The sequence below is a fragment of the Bubalus bubalis genome, chromosome X, assembly GCF_019923935.1.
Source record: "Bubalus bubalis isolate 160015118507 breed Murrah chromosome X, NDDB_SH_1, whole genome shotgun sequence".
Taxonomy (NCBI): Eukaryota; Metazoa; Chordata; class Mammalia; order Artiodactyla; family Bovidae; genus Bubalus; species Bubalus bubalis.
The window spans coordinates 41060989-41082499 of record NC_059181.1 but is presented as its reverse complement, the minus strand read 5'-3'; the positions used below and the strand labels follow the sequence as shown (position 1 = coordinate 41082499).

Here is a 21511-nt window from a genome sequence, read left to right as displayed (position 1 = left end):
TGGGCATCATAAAGTTATCTACTTTATAGAGTCGTTTGGAGATTTTAATGAGTTTTTTTTTGCTAAGTCACTTCAGTCGTGTCCGATTCTGTGCAACCCCATAGATGGCAGCCCACCAGGCTACCCCGTCCCTGGGATTCTCCAGGCAAGAACACTGGAGTGGGCTGCCATTTCCTTCTCCAATGCATGAAAGTGAAAAGTGAAAGTGAAGTTGCTCAGTCGTACCCGACTCTTAGCAACCCCATGGATTGCAGCCTAACAGGCTCCTCCATCCATGGGATTTTCCAAGCAAGAGTACTGGAGTGGGATGCCATTGCCTTCTCCGTTTAATGAGTTAATATGTGTCAAATAGTTGAAACAGTGCCTGGCTTATAGTAAGTACTCAAAAAATATCAATTATTCATACCTAAACTATTTTGTAAGCAAGTAAAGTAAAAAAGTTCTTGATTTCTAGGAATCTAAATTACAAAAAATTTTAACATAATTATATCATTTATCCTAATGGATATATTAGCACGTATTCAGAAAGATGATAAAATAAGAGTTGAAGTAAGTAGAACATTGATTAATCAGAAATCAACACTGCCTGGCTCTACAAATTTTCGATTGTTAAAATTGCAAGGGCCATTGGAAATCCTCTCACTTGGAAGAGCATAGATTACAGAAGACAAAGGTTAGGATTAAGTATCACTTTGGCATGTTGCTGAAACTAATTTGAAACATATATAAAATTGGGATAATCAGGTTGTTTCTATGACTTGAACCCAGGTCCACTGAGGAACTCTGGGAGTCGGTGGAGCACATATACCTCAGTTATTCCACCCAGGGAGCTGGAGTATTTATACACCAATTTCTGTCATTTATTGGCTGAGCAGCACTCCCAAAGGAGCATTAATTTCTCTGCCCTTCTGCTTGGATGGCAAAGTGGGCTCTGGGGGGCAGAGGAAACCTTCAGGCCTGTGTGCTCAGAAGTGGCGAGAATGATGGAATCTGGGCAGGGCTCCATTAGCAACTGCTACCCTTTTTTTTTTTTTTTTTTTAAGTCAACATCCATTTAAATAGATAAAAAAATTAAAGAAATAGAAAAAAATTTCCTTATGATGAGAACTCAGAGAACTTCCTTATGATAACAACTTTCATATATAACATACAGCAGTGTTAATTTTATTTGTCATGTTATACATTACATCCCTAGAACTTATTTATTTTATAATAGGAAGTTTGTACATGTTGACTGCCTTCATTCAATTCTTCTTCCCCGTCTCTGATAATCACAAATCTTGTCTCATTTTCTGACTTTGTTTTTGAATTATAATTGACCTACAACACTACGTTAGTTCCTGTTACACAGCATAGTGGTTCAATATTTCTGTACATTTCAAAATAATCACCATGGTAAGTCTAGTTATGATCTATCATATACAAAGATATTACATGGTGGTTTAGTCACTAAGTCATGTCTGACTCTTGCGACACCATGGACTGGAGCCTGCCAGGCTCCTCTACCCATGGGATTTTCCAGGCAAGAATACTGGAGTGGGTTGCCATTTCCTTCTCCTACCCTCTCTCATTGTTTGCTGGTTTCCACTGAAGTGGTGACCAGAACTGTCTTTATAAATCCTTATCCGTGTCACCACTGACCTCTAATCTCCAGCTCTTGGAATGCTATCACCTGGTAGCTCTTAAAACATATCGGTTGAATGAATCAACAAATGATTTATTCCATCCATTAAAAAGAAATGGGGTATGTGTGTATTAATGAATGTATTTTTATTTTCAGAGCAGTTTTAGGTTTAAAGAAAAACTGAGCAGAAAGTACAGAGGGTTTCTATATACTTCCTCCCCCACCATCCCACCCTCAGTTTCCCCAGTTATTAACATCTGGCTTTAATGTGGTACATTTGTTACAACTGACATACCAATAGTGGTACTTTATTATTTACTAAAGTCTATGGTTTATATTGGGCTTCCCTCATAGCTCAGTTGGTAAAGAATCCACCTACAATGCAGGAGAACCCGGTTTGATTCCTGGGTCAGGAAGAGCCACTGGAGAAGGGATAGGCTACCCACTCCAGTATTCTTGGGCTTCCCTTGTGGCTCAGCTGGTAAAGGAACCGCCTGCAATGTGGGAGACCTGGGTTCAATCCCTGGGTTGGGAAGATCCCCTGGAGAAGGAAAAGGCTACCCACTCCAGTATTCTGGCCTGGAGAATTCCATGGACTATAACAGTCCATGGGGTCGCAAAGAGTCGGACATGACTGTGCAACTTTCACTTTCATGGTTTATACTAGGGTTCAGTCTTTGCGTTGTACAGTTCTTTGGGTTTTGCCAAATGCATAGTGTCATGTATCCACCATTACAGTTTCATATGAAATGATTTCAGTACTGTAAACATCCCCTGTGCTCCATCTAGTCATTCTTTCCTTTCATCTCTCCCCCGACCACTGATCTTTTTACTGCCTCAATGGACTTTTTTGCATTTATTTCTTTTACAGAATTTGAAAGTAGTTTACTAGGATTTTTTTTAGGCCACATTATGCAATATGTGGGACCTTAGTTCCCTAACCAGAGATTGAACTCATGTCCCCTGCATTGGGAGTGCTGAGCCTTAACCACTGGACCACCAGGGAAATCTTGCCTCTATGGTTTTGACTGCAACAGTCTTTTGAATAAACAGTTGCAAAGCATTTGAAACTTACACTGTTTAGTTTAACTAAAATTTCCATCATTTTCAGAGGACAACATGGATGCTAGTTTACAAACTGATAAACTCGGTTTTTTTTTAATAGACAACTTCTATATCAAGTCCCCTTGTGGTCTCACAAATTGTCTTACCCCCATTTGGCTTCTCTCATCCTTCTGCACTTGAATGCCCCTCTCCCTTGAGTTTTGGCATCTTTTGAGCTGCAAAAACCATTGCATTTAGATTAATTTAGTGCCTGTTAATTGGAAATCAAAGTTTCTATACTTGGCATGATGTTAGATTATTAGATAAGTTTTTTGTGGCTTTGGGGGGCTTCTTCAGGAGGGTGGTAGTAGGAGGAGTATTATTTGGTACTTGCTGTGTTTTCTTTAGATTTTTCTTCCAATTTTATTCCTTATCCTAATTGCAGTGAGAACTGATTTAGCAGCTGTAATGTCACTCACAGCCTCTTGATATTGCTAGCAACTCATTTATTTCTTCTCTTCATTGCTTCCTTCAGTTCTCCCAATTTCTCTTCTAAGGCATCTTTGTTCAAAAACAAACAAAAATGTATTATAAGGAAAACCCATAACTAAGAATCCACATTTCATTCTTCATATTAAAAAGCACTTTGGGGATCACCTTCGTTTCTACCAACAAATAAACATTTTCCCAAGGCTTAAACAAAGACATCACTTTAACAGTCTATAAAGAGACTGGCAAAATCTGACAGTATATTAAAACGCTGACATTATTATGTTAAAAAATTATACAGATAGCACATAAAGATTATATTGGCTGAATAATTTGTTTAAAGATATTTCAGCACCACTTTATTACATTTTTCTTTATTGATGACATGTTTAACAATGTTAAAAAGCTTCACAGTGATTTTCATCATATGGTTCTCTATGAGAGGGAGAGAGAAAATCAAGAATAAGAGTATTTTTAAGTCTATAGTGAACTGTCCAGTTCAACCAACACAGATTTGAGGTGAACTATGACAGGGTGCTAAGATTCACAAAAACTAAGCATAAATAACGTGCCATCTCATGCCAGTCAGAATGACTGCTATCAAAAAGTCTACAAACAACAAATGCCGGAGAGGGTGTGGAGAAAAGTGAACCCTCTTACACAGTTGGTGGGAATGCGAACTAGTACAGCCACTATGGAGAACAGTGTGGAGATTCCTTAAAAAACTGGAACTAGAACTGTCTTTTGACCCAGCAATCCCACTGCTGGGCATACACACCAAGGAAACCAGAATTGAAAGAGACACATGTACCCCAATGTTCATCGCAGCACAGTTTACAATAGCTTGGACATGGAAGCAACCTAGATGCCCATCAGCAGATGAATGGATAAGAAAGTTGTGGTACATATACACAATGGGGTATTACTCAGCTATAAAAAGGAACACATTTGAATCAGTGCTAATGAGGTGGATGAAACTGGAGCCTATTATACAGAGTGAAGTAAGCCAGAAAGAAAAACACCAATACAGTATACTAACACATATATATGGAATTGGAAAGATGGTTAACGATAACCCTGTATACGAGACAGCAAAAGAGACACAGATATAAAGAACAGACTTTTGGACTCTGTGGGAGAAGGCAAGAGTGGGATGATTTAAGAGAATAGCATTGAAACATGTATATTACCATATGTGAAATAGATCACCAGTCCAGGTTTGATGCATGAGACAGTTTGCTCAGGGCTGGTGCACTGGGATGACCCTGAGGGATGGGACGGGGAGGGAGGTGGGAGGGAGGTTCAGGATGGGGAACACATATACACCCATGGGTGATTCATGTCAATATATGGCAAAAACCACTACAATATTGTTAAGTAATTAGCCTCTAATTAAAATAAATTAATTTAAAAAAATTAAGGCCTAGTCTGTGCTATAGGTTGGACTCTCCAAAGGCAAACAGCAAGATGCAGTTTGGGTTACATGATGGTTATTAGGGATCAACACCTGTGAAGGGAATGTTTGGGGAACAGGATTGAGCACAGAGAGAAACTGAACTGCAATGCAAGCCCCACAGAATCTCTTTGAATCTAGCAAGGAGCTCTGGAGCAAAACTAGTACATCAGAGTTGTCCTGAGCCTGGCTGAACTGATTGGCACTTGAAATCCCCAACTTGAGCAGCCATTGATTGTGGGCTGGCCAGGAGGCTGTCTGTGGTGGAAGCAGACCTTGAAGGGGCTGACCACACTTCCTGTGACTGGGTAGCAAGTGTGTCCTTGAAGGAGGGCTATAGTGTGGTGGGAAAAACATACCCCATTATAATTTATCACAATGTGGGGAAAGTTATGATAGATGTATGTCCAGGTTGCTATGGAAGCACAGAACAGGGAATGGGCCAGGATGGATAGCAAAAAAAAAAGATTTCTAGAAAGAGTAACTCCAGGGGCTTCCCACTTGGTGTGGCGGTAAAGAATCTGCCTGCCAAAGCAGGAGACGCGAGTTCAGTCCCTGGGTCAGGAAGATCCCCTGGGAAGGCAGTGTCAACCAGTATTCTTGCCTGAGAATCCCAGGGACAGAGGAGCCTGCCAAGCAACAGTCCATGGGGCCGCAAAGAGTCACAACATGACTGAGCACAACTCCTCAGCTAAATGCGAGCTAGGGGTTGAAGAAGCAGAGGAAGATTTGCATTTTCAAAGCATATTTTATCTGAGGCTCTCCAAGCACTAACTTCATTTGGTACCTCTCTAGATTGGGACTTAGAAGAATTTAATTATTTCCCATTCACAGCAGGATGAAATAAGCTGTTCTAGGTAATTTCAACACAGAGCCAGGAAGAAACTTCAGTAGTTTGGGAGGCCTGTATTTTAACCTCTAACTCAGTGGCCAGACTCAAATGGTTTGTCACTTGAGTAAAATATTCCACTCTGCTGAAGATAGGCTTGGGAGGGTGAGGGGTTCTGGAGGCCTCACGCTGAGGTTCAGTCTCGTCATCAAAGGTTATACTTCAATTTGTTTGTTGCATTATATGTAATATGTATCCCTGGGGAAAGATCTAGGTAACTCAATTTTTCACTTTTTTAAAATGAATTTTGGTATCAGGCACAAATTAATAATGACCATCTCAAAATTGTACAAAGAAGAAAACACCCAAGTGGCAAAGGTGGTTGTTACCACACATAAAGCCCATTTCTCGTCACTGAAATTTGTAGAAGCTAGTTCCAGTTCTCAGATTTTTGCCTAATGTGATGAAAAGGCCATTGTATCTATGTGTGACCATAATGGCAAGCAGGGCTGCGCTTAGGAGGGGCCCCACACTTCATTGAATGTTCTGCTGCTGTCGCTGTCTTGGAATCCATAGTAATTTTAGAACAAGGGATCTGTGTTTTGATTTTACATTGGGCTCCACAAATTATGGAGTCAGTACTGATTACAAGCAATTGCTTAAATTAAGAAGCAGGTTTGTTTTCTGGGTCTATGCAAAATCCAGTGTTAATTGTTACTATGAAATTTGGATTTAAAGACCTGGAAACTGCCTTTCTATCTTGTATTTTCATTTAATTAGAAAACTATGTGTTCACTGTAGAACATTTAGTAAATATAGTATAAAGAAAATCACCCAGGAACATTCCTTCCTCATGCCCCACCCCCATGATGGCAAAGATATTATTAATAATGTCTGATACATTTCTCCTTATTTCCTGTAACATTTGAAACATTTAAGTATGTTTTGTACCAGATTCGCAAATGAGGGATGTGGAAAGAATACAGAGGAGACCCACTGGAATGTTGCAAGTGTTTTTTGTTTTTTGTTTTTTTTAATGCACAGAAATGATTAGGACAATGAGAATTCGACAGCTACAAGCAGTTAGGAAAAATGCAGAGTTCAACTCCACCACTCCTTGGGGCTTCCCTTCCCCAAAAGTAAGCATGGTGGGGAGATTTCCAAGGGAACAGGAATGTTAGTGTCTTGTTCACCACTGTATCTCCAAGTCTAGCATGATACTCTGCAATTATTTATTCATTTGCCATTGAATTGAAGGAGGATTTTTATATATGAAAAGGTAATGTTGTTGTTTAGTCACTCAGTCATGTCCAGCTCTTTGTATCACCTTAGACTGCAGCCTGTCAGGCTCTTCTATCCATGGGATTGTCCAGGCAAGAATACTGGAGTGGGTTGCCATTTCCTCCTCCAGGGGATCTTCCTGACCCAGGGATTAAACCCATGTCTCCTGCATTGGCAGGTGGATTCTTTACTGCTAAGCTACCAGGGAAGCCCTCATGAAAGGTAATAGCAGAACATTCAAGCAACAGGAACAAATAGGGTGAAGCTGGGAAAGATGAGGTATGTTTGGAATACAGTAATAAGAACGCAGCTGTGGTAAGCTGAGCTGCCAAGCCCCCACAGATGACCATGTTCTAATCCCAGGAACCTATGAATATGTTACCTTACATGACAAACAGGACCTTGCAGATGTGATTAAGTTAAGGATCCTGAGATGAGGAGATTATCCTGGCTGACCCATTGTAATCACAAACCTCTTTATAAAAGGGATGCAGGAGGGTCACAGACCCAGAAGATGATGGTGGAAGATGAGAGGGGAAGGTAGAGAGAGAGAAAAGAAAAGATGAGGAGGAGAAGAAAGGAAGAGAAGAGATGCTACTAGGCTGTCTTTGAAGATGGATGGGGCCACGAGCCAAAGGTAAGTAGCCCATGAAGTTAGAAAGGCAAGGAAACAGATTCTCCCTTAAAGCTTCCAGAATGAATGGAGACTTGCCAACTTAGTTTAGGACTTCTGACCTCCAGAACTATAAGGGGGAAATGTGTATTGTTTTAAGCCACTAAGTTTGTGATAATTTGTTACTGCATCAATAGGAAACTATTACAGAAGCAAAAAGTTAACTTGGGGAAACAGGGCAGATGATGCTGGGAAGTTTCCAAGCAAATGAACATCTTTTATTCATAGTGTAATGGTGAGCTGGTGTTAATTCTCACAGAAATCAGGAAGCAGCATAGACTATAACATCATTAGGTGTTTTTGGTCATCAAAGAAGTTTGTATCATCTCAAGAGGAATACTTAACAATGGAGGAAGATTTATTTATTGGTATGGTTTATGTGCAGTTCCACTAAAAGCAGGGCCAATGCTGGATATTTATGAGTTGCACAAGTCATAAGCAACCTTTTAATAGATGTGCTTGTATTTCCCTATGATTAAAAAGGGTTTAGGAGTGAAGCCCAGGGCATACTACCGGGGAATATATGTTTTTAAAATAGAGGAGAAAGAAAGAAAAACAGATAAGATAATTGGAGAAAATTATTGCAAAGAGTTTGGATCTAGAGCTATATAACTAGCTTTCCTGTTAAGATACTGAACAACAAATTTAGGGAAGAGGGAAAACAGGCAAATTCAGAAGAAGAGAAAGAGGGTAAAAGTGGAATTAGCAAACATTACTTTTTCATCACTGTTGTCTACTTTTCACTATTGGAATCTTGCTGCTTTTAAATTCAGAATTACTGTAAATGACAATGAACACAAAAGTAATTCTCAGCTAGTAGACCATGGCATCTATTTTGTTAGTGGTAAAAATAAAAGTACTGTTGCTGTAATATTTTTGTCTATAAGTAATGCTTTTTACGATCACTAACCCTGCTAATTTAACCTCCTAAATACATTTCTAATCTGTTCATTTCCCTACAAGAGTCTTCACCACCTATGTTCATGAGGGTACCAACAGGAAACCTATGTCGTACTCAAATTGGGATAATTGGAGGTGGGGTTATTTACAATGGGGTGAGTGCAGAGAAACTACATGAAATAGAAAACAGAGAAACCCTTAGAAATAAAAGTAAAGCTACACCACCTCTAGACCTGAAGGGACCAGGGGAAGTAGTTATCTAGAAAGACAGTCATGTACACAAGGTCACTTTGAGAGGAGTATGATCTTCTGTTGGGGCTTCCCAGATGGCACTGGTGGTAAAGAACCTGGCTGCCAGTGCAGGAGACGGAAGAGATGCGGGTTCAATCCCTGGGTCGGGAAGATCCCCTGGAGAAGAGAATGGCTACCTACTCCAGTATTCTTGCCTGGAGAGTCCTATGGACAGAGGGGCCTGGCAGGCTACAGTGCAGGCTGCTGCAAAGAGTCAGACATGACTGAGAGACTTATCACAGCATAGCAAATGTGATCATCTGTTGAGAGACAGAACCAGCTAGAGGCAACCAGGAGGGAGGGTGATTGGAAAAATGGCACCCTGACCTCATTCTCCTCCAAATTTCCAGTCTCCTCTAGGGGCTCCCTATTGACCAAACTCAACCAGAAGCCAGAGGACCTGAGATCCTGTTTATGTAGTTCCTAGAGTTCAGCTTCTCAGAGCCTAAAGCAGGATGGAGAGGGTGAAGAGTAAACTTGGAAGGGCAAATAGAGAGCATCCAGCATACCACCTTCATACAATCTATCAACATCTCTCTCCTAAACTACAGCCTGGAGAGTTTCGGACCATCCACTATTGCTACCCCTTCCAAAATATTCTCCAAATTGAGGTAGAAGTGACTTTTTTCAACATGCAAATCTGATTATGGCAAATCCCTGGTTTGTTGTTGTTCAGTTGCCCAATCGTGTTTGAATCTTTGTGACCCCATGGACTGCAGCACGCCAGGCCTCCCTGTCCCTCACCATCTCCCAGAGTTTGCCCAAGTTCATGTCCATTGAATTGGTGATACCATCCAACCATCTCATCCTCTGCTGCCCTCTTCTCCTTTTGCCTTCAATCTTTCCCAGCATCAGGGTCTTTTCCAATGAGTCAGCTCTTCGCATCAGGTGGCCAAAGTATTGGAACTTCAGCATCAGTCCTTCCAATGAATATTCAGGGTTGATTTTCTTTAGGATGGACTAGTTTGCTCTCCTTGCAGTCCAAGGGACTCTCAAGAGTCTTCTCCAGCACCACAGTTCAAAAGCATCAATCCCTGCTTAAAACCTATCAATTGCTTCCAAAGAGGATTAAAACTTTTACTATGCCCCCAACCTCATTTCAGGTCCCTCTCCACCTTGTTCCCTTTGTTCCTGTTATGCAGGCCTTTTGGTTCCTAAAATAAGCTGCAAGGCCTTTCTGCCTGGACTTCACCTCCAACCCAACCCAACCCTTGGCCTACCTAGTCCATGAGTCTGCTGCGGAAGCCTTATCTGCGCCCCGCCCCCTGGCAGTCTAGGTTAAATTTCCACTCTATACCCATTGATGTCTTTCCCGAGAACAGTTATCTTCATTTACAATTCCATATCCATCTCATAGGATCCTCTGATGAAGCCATCTTTTTCTGTTTTATTCCCCCTGGTGTTTCCCATGCTGAGAACAATGCCAGGCATCTAGCAGGCGCCCAAAGAAAGAATGAATGACTAATATTAACAAATGACAATTGAGTTTATTTCCTTGAATTCAAGCAGAAGCAAAAGGGGATATTGGAGAGAAAATTAACTTTAAAACACAGTTATATAGGATCTCACTGAAGAAAGTCATTTTTTCCTTGCCAAATGTGTTCTGTCCCTTTATTTCTGGGAGCAATAATGCCTTCCATCATTCTCCTGTAACCATTTTCTCCAGCACAGCCTCAGTGCCTGGCCTCCCAGAGGAGGCCATGCTTCCCACAAGTGCCTGGTAAGGTACAATAAAACTGCCTCAGTGTTCCAGACATAAATGATGACTTCACTGGAAGCCTCTCCCTGCCTCCCTCCTCAGCGTTTGTCCTACCTCCCAGGTCACAGAGGATAAAGATTCATGACTCAGGAAATTTCAGCTTAGAGACCAGCTGCAATGTTTATTCCTCTCAGTCAAAAGTCAGTAGAAGGGATCGAAGTGGTATAATTATTTGTGTGTACGTTGATATGCGGCAACTTTTAATGACGGGTTTTATGACTTCAAACCACTCCAGGTTTGTTTTTTTTTTTTTTTAAAAAAGAACTACCCCCTATGTCTTAGAATTCTCTGAATGCTAAGCATTCAAGTTTAGTGGGGTTTTCTATAGCCTACTGCTAACTCAGTTCCCTTAATTGAACTATTCATAAGAGAACTGGCATCCCTCAGTTTGGCCTGAGAGCCTCAACTTACTATTCTAAGTGGGCTATGTGGTCTTTTATGTGATAAATTCACTCAAATGATGTTCCTTGTCTCCTTAAAATATTCTTTCCAGACCATCCTGGACTCCAGTGTTCTTTTTAATGTTTGTTATATTGCTTTCAGAGAAAGTAACTGTAAGGAAAATAGCTCACAGGCTAAGGGGAGAGACAGTTTGCCCAGGTTTTTCTTCTAATCTAAAAGAGTCACGTTGGGTAGAGAAGCTGCATTATCAAAATACCCAGAATCCTTTTCCAGCCATTTTTATATTCTCAAGTTCATGGTAGGAAATAATTTCTAGAGACTTTAAAACTTTTGGAGATGAAGCTATGATTTGCTTAGGCAACTGTGAACCATGTCTACCCCATCCACGTTAACCTGGGTATTTTTGAACTTATGATAGGGCTACATTATTCACTTGACCAAAGTTCTGTCTCTGTTCATTCCCACTTAAGCAGGTAACAGGCAGCCTACCCTCAGGTCCACTTTTGCTACCTGCTGCCTATATTTCTCCCTCGGCCTAGCCCACAGTTTTCACAATGTTATCAGTCTTGGTCTGCTTAGATAGTAGCTAGAGCGTGTTCTTTAATGTCACACCAAGTCCAACAGGCCACCAGTTACTTTATTTAGGCTAAAGCAACCTGTGGTTTAACTAGAATTCCAGGATGTAACCAAGGGCTTTATCTTAGACATTTATGCCCCAGTCACCATTCTGCCCTGCCAATGGAATTTGGAGGCAGCTGCTCCACTAAAAGGGCTTCCCAGGTGGCACTAGTGGTAAAGAACCTGCCTGCCAATGCAGGAGATACAAGAGACGCAGGTTTGATCCCTGGGTCTGGAAGATCCCCTGGAGGAGGGCATGGCAACTCACTCCAGTATTCTTGCCTAGATAATCCCCTGGACAGAAAATTCTGGAGGTCTACAGTCCATAGGGTCACAAAGAGTCAGACATAACTGAAGTGACTTTGCATGCATGCACACACTCCACTAAAAATTTCAAACTTCTATCACCACTTGGGTTTAAGGTACTATCTTTGGTGTAGAAGAAAACACATAGAAAGTTTATGGAATAGAAATAAAGGAAACCAGACTGCTTATCAAGATTCCACACTAGCTGCAGTTCTCATTGGCTGGGAGGGACTGGCATAACTATGGAGAGACTAGCCTTTCATCATCACCCTTGACACCCACTGCTACCCACACTCTACTCTCAACCAGGTTCTTTATGATCTCTCCAACCTCAGTGACCAAACCCTGTGACCAGTATTTGGTTGATTTGTTTGAAGACCTGGCTAGCTAAGTCAGGTGACAGTTTAGAGCATGAACTTTCGGCTCAGGAAATGGGTTCAAATTCCATCTTTACCTATGACTAATTGTATCACTTTGGGTAAATGACTTGGCCTCTGTAACACTGGATTTGTTCTATAAAATGAGCACCACGGAAAGCTCTTTCATAAAGTTGTTTAAAAGATTTGAGATAAATATTTTAATTATACACTCGAATGATTTTTAAATTTCTAATTGTGATAAAAATACATATAACACAAAACTTATCATCTTAATCATTTTTAAATGTACAGTGTTAATGATATTCACATTGTTGTACAATCCATCTCCCAGAACTTTTTCATCTTGCAAAACTGGAACTTTATCCCCACTAAACTACAGCTTCCCATTCCCTCTTTCCCCAACTCCCGGCAACCACCATTTTACCTTCTGTTTCTATAAGTTTAACTACACTGTATAACTCATATTTGTGAAATCATACAGCATTTGTCTTTTTTGACTAGCTTATTTCACTTAGTATGATGTTCTCAAGGTTCAGCCATGTTGTAGCATATGGTGCAATCTCTTTCCTTTTTAAAGTTGCAGAACATTCCTAAAGGATATCAGTCCTGAGCGTTCATTGGAAGGACTGATGTTGAAGCTGGAACTCCAATACTTTGGCCACCTGATGTGAAGAGCTGACTCATTTGAAAAGACCCTGATGCTGGGAAAGACTGAAGGCGGGAGAAGAAGGGGACAACAGAGGATGAGATGGTTGGATGGCATCACCGACTCAATGGACATGAGTTTGGGTAAACTATGGGAGTTGGTGATGGACAGGGAAGCCTGGCGTGCTGTAGTCCGTGGGGTCGCAAAGAGTCGGGCACGACTGAGCGACTGAACATTCCATTAGACCCTGATGCTAGGAAAGACTGAAGGCAGGAGGTGAAGGGGATGACAGAGGATGAGATGGTTGGATGGCATCACCAACTTGATGGACATGAGTTTGAGCAAACTCCAGGAGATGGTGAAGGACAGGGAAGCCTGGCGTGCTATAGTCCATGGGGTCACAAAGAGTCGGACATGACTGAGCAACTGAACTGACTGACTGTGCTTAGTTGCTCAGTCTAACTCTTTGCAACCCCATAGACTGCAGCCCACCAAGCTCCTCTGTCCGTGGGCATTCTCCAGGCAAGAATACTGGAGTGGGTTGCCATGCGTTCTTCTAGGAGATCTTCCTTTAAATTTGCATGAACAGTTCTAATTTGAATGTTCTAGTTTTCCCACATCCTCAGTAACACTTATTTTCTCTGTGTTTTATTTGGTTTTTATTGTTGAGTTGTAGGAGCTCTTCATATATTCTGGATATTAACTCCTTATCAGATATATGATTTGCAAATATTTCTCCCATTCTATAGGTAGCTTTTCACAGTTGATGGTGTCCTTTGATGTACAGAATTTGTAAAATTTAGTATTATCCAATTAATCTATTTTTACTTCCCTTGTCTCTGCTTCTGGTGTCATATCCAAAAAATGATTGCCAAATCCAATGTCGTAAAGCTTTCCCCCTATATTTTCTTTTAGGAGTTTTATAGTTTTAGGTCTTACATTTACATCTTTAATCCACTTTGAGTTAATTTTTTTCTATGGTATAAGGTAAGGTTCCAGTTTGATTCTTTTGGATGTGGATATCCAGTCTTCCCAGCACCATTTGTTGAAAGGACTGTCCTTTCCCCAATGAATAGTCTTGGCACCCTTGTGGAAATAATTATACTTTTGTCATTGTGATTATTTGATTTATGACCACCTCTCTAACTTATAAGCTCCAAGAGAGTAAGAATTATGCTGATTTTGCTCATTATTATACCCTCAGTGCCTACTATGTAATGAAGGCTCAATAAAGTTTTATTGAATGAGGAAATAAATGCTTAAAAAACACTTAGCACATTATCTGGTGCTAAATAAAATTTCAGTAAGCAGGAACGAATATTATTGTTGCTGTTTTTTATTCAACCCATTGTACCATTTGCCAAGGCATACTTTGCTTAATCTGAAAAGAAGTCAAAATAAAACTTACTGCCTCAGAGAAACACAAGAATGATTCAGGCTTAGGGCTCTGACAGATTTGGTTCAAACATTGATCTTTCTAGCTGTGTAATCCTTGTTTACAACTCTCTTCAAGTTTCAGTTTCCTCATCTGTAAAATAAGGGCAATACTATCTACCTGATAAAGTTGTTAAGTGTATTAAATGAAATATGTGTAACATCTTTGCATAGTATCTGGCATTTATAAGTCCTCAATAAATGGTACATCCATTCTTTCTTTCCAGACCATTAGAATCTCTATCTTTTCCCCTTAGTTTGATTTTGCTACTGTCTTTCAAAGTTTGGGACTTCCCTGGAAGCTTAGATGGTAAAGAATCTACCTGCAATGGAGCAGACCCAGGTTCAATCCCTGGGTAGGGAAGATCCCCTGGAGAAGGGAATGGCAACCCACTCCAGTGTTCTTGCCTGGAGAATCCCATGGACAGAGGCTACAGTCCATGGGGTTGCAAAGAGTAGAAGAGGACTCAGCGACTAACACTTTAAAAGGTTGCTTTCTCAGCTACTGTCTCTATTTACAAGACAATTAAGATAAATAACAAAGGTAAATAAGCTTGAATGGGAAATATTTGATTAGAATACTTAAAGGCAAAATATCATTGAAGAGTTCCTGTCAAATCTGGGAATCACCACACACAGCCTGTGGAAAAGCCAAGTTATTTTTGTCTCTTGACCAAAATGGAAAACATGTTATTCATACAAATCCTGACATTATGGGTTATCTCTATGATAATTAGGGCTTCCCTCATAGCTCAGTTGGTAAAGAATCTGCCTGAATGCAGGAGACCCCAATTTGATTCCTGGGTCAGGAAGATCCCCTGGAGAAGAGATAGGCTACCCACTCAAGTATTCTTGGGCTTCCCTTGTAGCTCAGCTAGTAAAGAATCTGCCTGCAATTTGGGAGACCTAGGCTCAATCCCTGGGTTGGAAAGATCCCCTGCAGAAGGGAAAGGCTACCCACTCCAGTATTCTGGCCTGGAGAATTCCATGGATTGTATAGCCCATGGGGTTGCAAAGAGTCAGACACGACTGAGTGACTTTCACTATGAGAATATTTTTCAAGAAAAGTCTCCATTTTTCAAAAAGTATCTTTTATGAGAAGGTATGGTATGAAGGAAATATCTCCTTGAGAGTTTTGCAGACTCACTGCATAGAAGACCCCCAGAGAGGATCTGCTACATCTGTGCCCAGAGAGTGTAAATGATTAAACCTATCAGTGTTGATAGGCTTGTATTTCACATTGGTGATATTAATCACTTGACCTTTTCCACAGTGCACTTAACATAGTAAATCATATTCCTTTCTGTTGAAGCTTGGGTGACTTACATGATTCTTTGTAACTTAGCCAGAGCTGAACTCCATATAAGTCACCCAAATTAGCTCCTCAACCTCTTCCTAATTATGAGTGATTCTCTAACCCGACTCAAGAAACAAAGAGCCATGTATGTAATAAACATATAGCGTACTATGTTCCAGATACTTTCTAGGTCCAAGGGTTAAAGGGGAAAGGCTATAAAAAACAAAACAAACAAAAAGAATTCCAGGACTTCCCTGGTGGCACAGTGGATAAGAATCTGCCTACCAATGCAGGGGACATTGGTTTGATCCCTTGTCTGGGAAGATTCCACATGCCACAGAGAAACTAAGGCCATGCCACAATTACTGAGCCCTGCATTCTGTAACTACTGAAACCTACATGCCTACAGCCCATGCTCTACAGCAAGATAAGCCACCGCAATGAGAAGCCCATGCACCACAATTAGAGAGTAGTCTCCACTCTGTGCAACTAAAGAAAAGCCTGCACACAGCAAACCAAAGACCCAGTGCAACAAAAGATAATTTAAAAAAAAAAAGAATTCCAGGAAGTGATAAGGGCTATGAAGCCATTCATTCATTCATCATTCAGCAAATACCTTTTGAATGCCTACTGCACAGCAGGCACTGTTCTAGATGCTGAGAATTCTCTTTCGTGGACCTAAACTGGGCCTCTCAGTGGTTAGCAGGATGGGACAAGCAGTTGGAGTCAGGAGTCCAGTGAGTGAAGTGAAGCAACATTAAGTATGGGTTGATGGGGGAATGGATTGTGGTGAAGACTGAAGAAATGAATAGAAAGGGAGAATCTAAAATTTTGAAAGAAAAGCTGACAAGGCCCGGTGACTAGCTGAACACAGTGAAAGAAGTGGGGTGCTAAGACAAAGCCAGTTGCCAGTATCTGGGTGACCAAAACAGGAAGCCTCCCACCATTCATTCTTCCCTTCTCTTATCCAAAGTGTCCTGATATTCCTTTGATGCCTTTTCCTGTCCTTTCACTCCCAGCCAGGAGATTGATCCCCACACTCAGCTTAAGGGTGAGCCCTGGTTGGTTAAATTATTCAGTGACGCTCATTCCGTGGCTACAGTGATTGGTTCAGGGATGGTCATGTGTCTTCTACCTGGCCAATGAGAGAGTGAATCCAGGGCAGGACCTACTGGGTAAGACCTCAATATTTGTCCTGGATGCCGATATAAAAGGAGGTAAAGTTTGAAACAGAGGCAACTGTTTTGCCACTTCAAGAGGAGAGCTTGGAACTCTGGGGGCCACCTTATAGACTTAGGGATGAAGCCAGTACCATAGAAGGCACAATGGTATGACTGGGAGCAAGTGTGTCTTCAGTGACATGGATCATGCGTCACACGAAGCTACCATGCATCCCGACCTTTGAGTTATGTGCGTCAATAGATTCTCTGTATTGTTTAAGCTGGTTTGCGTTTTCTGTCATTTGCAACCAAAAGAATCCTGACTATTGCAATCCCCATTAGCATATAGCACAGTGTTGTGTCCCCAGGAGGCCAGCGAGCACTTGTTATCGTAAGTGGCTCAATGAAGGGTTATCTTTTTAGTTAACTTTTGAGTTACAACATGTTCAGTGTATATCACCACTTTGCTGTGTCCAAAGGCAATTGTGTTTCTACTGAAAAACAAAAGCTTCCAGTGACTTGTTCATTTATATTAAAGGAAGAAGGGTAAAATGAATCTTTAGACAGTGGTTTACAGAAGGAAGCATTTGTATTTAGATCCTCTTCTACTCCCAGAAGTGTTCTTTTGCATTTCTTATGGTTTCTCCACCTTAGTGATGAAGTCAGCCCTAGGTCCTTTTCTGTTTTTGTTTTTTTTTCAGAGAGCTTATTCAGCGGCCAGTGTTAGGGCAATGATTCCTAATTTTTAGATATTCATGACTCACTTGGGGGAACTTATTAAAACACAGATCCCTGTGACCTGCTCCAAGAGATTCAGATTCAGGTGATCGTGGATAGGACCCTGGAATCAACATTTTTAACGTTTTTCATAAGCTCCCAGGTGATTTAGATGCAATTGTCACTTAGGGAAAACGCTGTTGCCTTAGGTTAGGCTTTTCCCAAAGCTGATCCTGATAAGGGGATTCATGAGCAAATGATTTATGAAAGAAGTACTCCCAGGAGAATGAGAGGAGTAAGGAGGGGGAGGGGGGGAACCAGGCACAGTCTCCGAAGGTAGCTGCAGCCTGACCCCACAGGAAAGCTCAGGCTGTAACTAACCCCTCAGAGTTGTCCTCCTCCCCCAACCCCCATGAAGGCAGCTGGACTTTCACATTCCTGCACTAATGGCCAGATGGTAGAGACCTAAACTCCCAGGCACTTCCATGTGGGATGTCCTTTGAAGTCACAGGTGTGGCCTTTGGAAGCAAAAACATGCTGGTGCTGGGGGAGGGGAACCCAGGAATGGTTAAAGCAAGCAGTGGGGATTTGAGAGGAGCAACTACAGTGTTGACTCAAATAATTTAAGGAATTTTATAATTACTATGGGAGGCTCTCCATTTTAAAAGTAACTAAGTGAGAGGACAGGGTGCAGCAAGTGAGAAAGGAAGAATTACTTGAAAGTAGTTCATGCATGGGACTTTGACCATCTCAGTCGCTCAGTCATGTCCTACTCTTTGTAACCCCATGGACTGCAGCATGCCAGGCTTCCCTGTCCATCACCAACTCCTGAAGCTTGCTCGAACTCATGTCCATTGAGTCGGTGATGCCATCCAACCAACCATCACACCCTCTATCATCCCCTTCTCCTCCTGCTTTCAATCTTTCCTGGCATGAGGGTCTTTTCCAATGAGTTAGTTCTTTGCATCAGATGGCCAAAGTATTGGAGTTTCAGCTTCAGCATCAGTCCTTCCAATGAATATTCAGGACTGATTTCCTTTAGGATTGACTAGTTGGATCCCCTTGCAGTCCAAGAGACTATCAAGAGTCTTCTCCAACACCACAGTTCAAAAGCATCAATTGAGAGTCTCAGTTAACACACAAGACTCTAGTGCCACAGCTGTAGGGGAAAGTTGTGTGTATTCATGCTAAGTCACTCAGTCATGTCCAACTCTATGCAACCCTATGGACTGTAGTCCGCCAGGCTCCTCTGTCCATGGAATTCTCCAGGCAAGAATACTGTAGTGGGTAGCCATTCCCTTTTCCAGGGGATCTTCCTGACCTAGGTATCGAACCCATGTTTCCTGCATTGGCAGGCAGATTCTTTACCACTGAGCCACCTGGGAAGCCTCGGAAAAGTTAAGTCCCCCTATTTGTTTAAACTGCTGTTATTGAGTATTCAATTAGTAACATTTAAACACAATCTCTAACTGATGCACCTAGTTACTTTAACATTTTCTTCATGGAAATGAAAACAAGTAAATTATAGACAGCTGATCATTTATATGTGTGCTTATTTGTTTGAAGAGTATTGGGCTTTTAGAAGAAATCTAGAGAAGAATTAACTTCATTAAAGAGGCTTGGTTATTTTAATTATAGAAAACAGAGGAGCTACCTCTAGCCACAATGCCTGGTACAAGTTCTGAGGGATTTGTATTACAGAGGACTTAAGTATCACTGAATAGCACACTGGGAGCTGGGAGATCTAGGTTCAGATTAGATACTCAGCTAAGTACGTGATCATAGACATATATTTGTCTCTGAACTTGTTTTCTCATCTTTTTGTACCATTTGTAGCATGCTTCCTCTGAAAGTAACAGGAAACCCAACTCAAAATGGATTAAGAAAGTAAGGGAATTCATTGACTTATATGATGGGAAAGGGCAGAGAGTTGGCTAAACAAGAGATTAATTATGTCATTGACAACATCTCTATGCTGCTGCCCCTCAGTTCCACCTTCATCTTAGGTCTGACTAGCCTTTTGGGTACAAGATGTCTGCTGGCAACAACTGAGGGTGTCCACTTCTTTATTCAAGCCAGTGTGATGGTTGGGAAATGGGGTGGGGAGAAACAGAGTGCTTCTCATCGATAGTGAGGGGAAGGTCCTAAGCTTTGTGCTGGTTGGAAGACCTTGAACCATTCAAGGCCAGTTACCAAAGAATGCCAAGTTAGACCAATCATGGTGGCACCCCCTCATGTCTAAAGATGACAGAGTGGGACTGGCTGACCTCTAGGGCACTTTCCAAATCTAAACCCATTGTGATTCCATGAGCAGACTGCAAACCTATCTCTGTGGTCATCTTTTTTATTCAACTTTATTTCTTTTATTATTGTCCTTGCCTACCTCTGAGCATAGGTCGCTGTGGAAGATAACAAACCCCCGAATGAAGTCGACAAGCTTTGGCATAGCTCAGACTTAGACTGAGGAAAGGAAGTGAAACTGACAAGACGAGGGTTGCTGTAAACTTCAGGGCAGAATGGAGTAACATCGTAATCAGTAGGTACCAAATGGACATGCCAATTTGGAGTGAGTGACTTGGAAGTGCGGAACCCTCAATGAAAGCAATGTTTCCCAAGTCCTAATGCTCCCTTCTCTAGAGAATGCTCACGCTCTTTGGAAAAGGAGGAAAATCTCTCATAATTACATTTTCCCCTCTGGTTTGCATTTAAAAAAAAAGTCTAGTACTCAAATCTGTAACACTGGCAAATCTCTCAGGCTCTTAAGGGAGTGGTTAAGGTTTGGTAGAAAATGTTTCTGAAGAGAAAATAGGCAGTGGGTCTCCACCCCCTCACACACTTTAGTAAATACTATTTTTTTCTTTCTTTCCTTTTTTTTTTCAACTACTGCACTGAGAATTTTACCAGATGATTTCTCAAAGCTGACTTATGAACTAATTGGGCACTTCTGCTGTGCAGAGGAACAAAGACTTTTTTTATTGGTCCTCAGCTGAGGCATATACCTGTCTGATGGCGTTGGCTCATTCCGCACATGCTCAGTTGAACAGAAATCTTCATATTGAATACAACCTAACACAGCGGCAACACCCATAACCTCACTCCCTGGCTGACCCTGTACATCCACTCCCTCTAGTTGCATTTTTATACTGACATGCCTAACATTTGTAGAAAGTAAAAGGAGCAGAGTAGGTACTGGAGACTTGGGGAGGGGGGTGCAATATACAAAGGAATTTAAAGTCCCTGCCTTACTGACCTCTCTCGGGACTGTCTCTATTCAGTACAGGCGCTGGATAGATATTTGAGTTTGGGGCAGAATGCAGGATAAGCTGTCTCTACAAATTACCATTTGCTGTTGCACGCCTTCCTGGACAGTTTTTGTTTGGTCCTTTTCTTGTAGGTGGACAACACTTCTTCCACAGCCCTCGTTTTTATTAAGGAATGACAGTGGCACTAAAAGCAACCCCCGCCTAGCACGATCTGGAGTGAGAACCTCGCCACCTCTGTTCTTGCTTTCCCATTCATTAGGACCCTTTCCAAGCCTCCTTCCCCAGCAAAAACCGGGAAAGGCTTCGCGTGGTTACAAAAGGAGGGAGCGGCCGGCTTCCGAGCCTCACGCCTCAGAGAGCCAAGAACGTGCAGATCTTTTGTCCCCGACCCCTTCCGCGGCTTGGTCGCGGGGATGACGACCCTGCCCCACCCCCGCCTAAGCAGATGCCGCCCCGGCGCCCTAGTCCCCCGCCCCTCGTAGATTCCCGGCGCCCGCCGGTTTGCCGTGACGTGGCCCGCGGCGCGCGCATGCGTCGCTCTGCCTGGTCGCTTTCCCTGGGCCACCGCCTCCCGACGGGCTGGAGTGGGCGGGGTCTGTGGTTCGGGAAGCCGCGCGGACGGAGCGGGAGGAGCGCGTGTGTGCTCTAGGCCGGTGCGCGGGGCTCGCGAGCTGGTCGGCGGCCGAGGCGGAGGAGGAGCTGAAGGCGGCGGCCGTGGCTCCCGCCCGCACGGAGAGCCAGTCCCACGAAGCCCCCCTCCCACTCCCAGGCGGGCGGGCGGCGGCGGGAGGAGGAGAAGAAGGAGGGAGCGTCTCTGCCGCCGCCTCCTGGTCCCCAACGCCGATCTGCCGCCGCCACCTCCCTCCGCGGCGATCCTCCTTCCACGGTCCTGCCGCGGCCCCCCCTGTAGTCCGAGCTGCCCCGCGCGGAGCCAGAGCCAGCCTC

General features: G+C 42.5%; 1 long non-coding RNA gene across 1 annotated transcript; it reads left to right on the top strand.

Annotated features, from left to right (window-relative positions):
* The first annotated feature begins 19057 nt into the window (after window positions 1-19057).
* On the top strand, window positions 19058-20829 carry LOC123332014. The gene is made up of 3 exons (XR_006548844.2): window positions 19058-19190; window positions 19699-19839; window positions 20698-20829. It is a non-coding gene; the product is annotated as an uncharacterized LOC123332014 (long non-coding RNA).
* The last annotated feature ends 682 nt before the right edge of the window (window positions 20830-21511 follow it).